A 4,097-nucleotide genomic window follows, 5' to 3' on the forward strand; every position below is an offset into this window, starting at 1 on the left:
TCTTCATGCTGATTCTGCCAAAGTCAATGATGAGGAAGTCGTAGGTCCTTTCCATTCTCGGGAAGATTTCTTGTGATGAGCGAATTTCATGCACATGGAGAACAGAGTAATAAAATAGGACGGATCCTCTAATCACTATTGTGCTCGTGGGGACGGCAGCTGAGAGCTGTATGTAAGTGTTATATGAGGTGGCAGCACCATGCTGAGCCGCTTATACAGTCCTCACATAACACACCATATTAAAAATTAATTTACTTGAAATAGCTGACAACCTGGTTATTGTATTATTAACTGTGGATCAAATATGTGACAAAAGTTACAGTGAGAGGGAACCTGGAAGCATCAATAAGAATGTAAAGACAGCACCAGCTCCTGATCCACCTTCTCAGGAGCCACCTTATCAAAAATCAACATTATCAAAGAGGTTGGTTAACCCTGAAGTCAAGCCCTCGCCCTTCATTGAGAGTAATGTACATGATTACATCCACATCACGCTCTTCAACATTTGAAGTCTTGGGCAAGGGCCACGTAGTGACAGCATTAGGGAGACATCTGCTTTCATGGAGATTCTCCGCATTATCCTGTCCTCTCTTGCATTTATCTTTCGAGGGCAACCAATTTTCTTGGGTGACCTGAATCATTTGTGGTGTTGATGCAATATTCTAGACTTGGAACAACCAACTTCTCTTGCTATGGCTGATGGGGTCACCCCTTCACCTGGACAACCTGCTACCGGAGGGTTTCAGTCATTTTGGAAAGGTACAATATTTGGTATTCTGCACCAATTACATATGGTTTGCCAGATAATCAAGGAAATTAGCACCAGGTGCCAAAACCTTGTCTCCTCTGGTGCTTAAACCTTGTTTTCTCCAGACAGAGACAGCGCCCCCTTGTCTTTTGATGTGAACAAAATATTTTTGTACAGACCATTCATATATTTATAGAAATAACTCATGTCCCCCCTTAGTTGTCTCTTCGAGACCAATCTAATTGTTTTAATCTTTCCTCATAACTGAGACCCTCCAAACCCCTTATAATTGTTGTGGCTCTTTGTTGTACCCTCTGACCGGAGCCCAGAACTGGACAGCATATTCCAGGTGAGGCCGACCCAATGCCTTGTATAGTGGTAATATTACATCCCTGTCCCGAGAGTCCTAACCACTCCTGATACCAGACAAGATCCAACTGGCTTTAGAGGCAGCTGATTGACATTGCATGCTGTTGCAGGCAGTCCCCGGTTTCGTACAAGATAGGCTCTGTAGATTTGTTCTTAAGTTGAATTTGTATGTAAGTCGAAACCGTATACTTTATAAATTGTAACCCCAGCTAAAGTTTTTTTGGTCTTTGTGACAATTGGATTTTAAATATGTTGGGTTGTCATCAGAACCAGGATTAACAATAAATCTTAACTACGGACACCTTTTATTAACTGTTATAGCTGATTATTGTAGCCTAGGGCTAAAATTACAGTAAATTACCAACATCCAGAGGTCCGTTTGTAACTAGGGATCGTCTGTAAGTCGGGTGTTCTTAAGAAGGGGACCGCCTGTATTTAATTTATAATCTACTAGTCACCTAGGTCCTTCTCAACAGGTGGCTCTCCCAGATTTACTTTCCCAAGTACTTAAATGATTTTTAAATCCTAAACAACCCCTTTAACATGGCAGTAATCATATACGCAGTGTTTCTAACTATGTATTGGAGTAATGGAAGTACAGGTAAGTAGCCTTCATATTTATTTATTCCCACTAATTGTAATGAGAACTCACATGTATCGAATATAAATGAAAATCCAAATAAGTCCTAATGACACTTAATAGGGGGCACTTTTGAGCAGCATACTAAAGGCTCCGACCTCATGTGGAATAGTACTGCTATTACCCATCTATCTATTATCCCAGATAAATGGTGAAACATCTGAAAAAGAAACTTATTTCCTATATACATTTTCTATAAACTCAGCCGCCATTTCCTTTCAACACGTGAAAGCGAATCCATGGAGCTCCGAGTAATCACAACCCTGGGTGATTAACGTTGTGTACTGCGAGGCCCCCCCCTTCCTCTGCACAGTTACCATTACACTTGTTATTCCTTCTATTGTGATATTCCAGAAAATGATTGTAATTAGAGATCCGATTCAGAACCTTCAGATCATCAGCAGCGAAAATCAAGAAAACTGAAAACCAACAAAAGTAGCTCAGAATTTGCTCTGATTGAAGGGAGAACAGAAAAGAAGTTGCACTGAATTGAAATAAATAGTGTATAGACCTTACTCCTCCGATTCCAGGAATATGTTCATTTTCCGCAGCACGTAACGGATAATTTTCAGTAAGTTCTGTTCCTCGACTTTGTAATCAATAATTTCACTGCAGAACTTTCTAAGAGAATTGTTACTGCAGTGTTCTGTCGGATGAGGCTTTAGTTGATGAGAACTTTTCACTTTTCCCACTTATTGATTTATACCGTTCACTTCAGTCATTTTGTATACACGGAACGGCATGAGCAGTAGGTGATTTTATTGCTTATTAATGGTGCAGGTTTTATTATATTTGCAACATTGTGGCCCCCCACCCCTAGCCTTTTCTTGGGGCCTGGAGGCAGCCCGGGGCCCAGAATACCGGTGTGGCTGGCGGTTGGGGCCTTGGGCACGCTGTGGTCACGTTGCTTCGTATGGGGACCGGAGGGCTGTCCTACAGCCTGGCAGGTCTCCAGCAGGTGGTGTGTGCAAGAAATATGGAGGAAGGTACTGGTTTCTCCCTGGGGCAACCCCTAAGGTGTCCCTAGGATGATATTTAAAGCATTTAAACGCTTTATTAATCTTTATATCCAAAGTAGCTTCCCTGCACCGTGGTCCGCGCTCGGCGCACCATGCGCGCGACCACTTCCTATTCAGGGGCTTGCGCGGTCGCACATGCTGCGCCGAGCGCAGACCACGGTGCGGGGAAGCTACTTCGGATATAAAGATTAATAAAGCGTTTAAATGCTTTAAAACCGTCTAAGAACATAACCAAGATAAGCGCCGGCACCATCTCACCCTGAGCTGGTGCCCGGCATTTGCTGCTTAGAAGCCCTATCCGAAGTGGTAGGTTTCCTTTAAGCTGGAAGAGTCATGGAGAGTTGATCCACAGGAAGGTTACACGCATATAAGGCCTCCCCTGAAAATAAGACCTAGTGGCCCTCATTCATTAATATTAGTAGGTCATTTATATGCTGCAGAAGGTTGTGACATGGGGAAGAATTCATGGAAGTAAATCACTGGCTCTTGTGCTGCAAATGTGATCCCAGCAGCTTCCAGGATAAGAAGGGACATTTATGGAAAGTGCTTTTACTAAACATGAGAGATTGGGGCCAATGATTCTAATAGAAATGGAGTCACAAGAAATACAGCATGAAATTCAGAGTTTGGAGAGTCATAGGGAGGTTAGAAAAGTTGATTTTTTTGTTCAATGTTAAATGTAAAATCTTCTTCATGGAAAAATAAGAATCCCCTGAAAATAAGACCTAGTGCCTCTTTAGGAGCAAAAATTAATATAAGACACTGTCTTATTTTCGGGGAAACAGGGTAGTAGGTGCAGGCTGGGCTGGTTCAGATGGAACTTGACAAAGACCTGCTGCGGGTGAAACGCGCGTCAGGGTTGCACGCCAGGTAATAGTCTGTCCTGTTATTGTCTCTCCAACGTTATTACTTATCTATCACTGTTCATGTTATGTCTCTTGTCACGTTGGGTGTACATCTGTTGGTAGCTATGGTACACTCCTCACCTTATTGCTTTTTGTAAGCAGTGTCTATGGTCTATTACCTCTTGCTATATTATATGTGCTTTTGTGACTTTATATTACTTATTATCTGTACTACTTTTTTGATACTTTACTTTATCAGGACCTATTACCTGTTGCTTTGCCAGGCAGTAGCTACAGCTGCATTTACGCAATGTCCCAGATTCTAGAAACTTCCTAGTGGGTTCATGACTCCCCCGAACAGCTCCTTACCTGGAGAGGGTGCTTTTCGCAACTACCAGCCTGCCTACGCATTGGTAGGGTGGTTGCTTATTTCTTCTTCCCATGTATTTAGATTTTCTCCTTGACAGCTTATCATG

Source organism: Engystomops pustulosus, chromosome 5 (genome assembly GCF_040894005.1).
Source record: "Engystomops pustulosus chromosome 5, aEngPut4.maternal, whole genome shotgun sequence".
Classification (NCBI taxonomy): domain Eukaryota; kingdom Metazoa; phylum Chordata; class Amphibia; order Anura; family Leptodactylidae; genus Engystomops; species Engystomops pustulosus.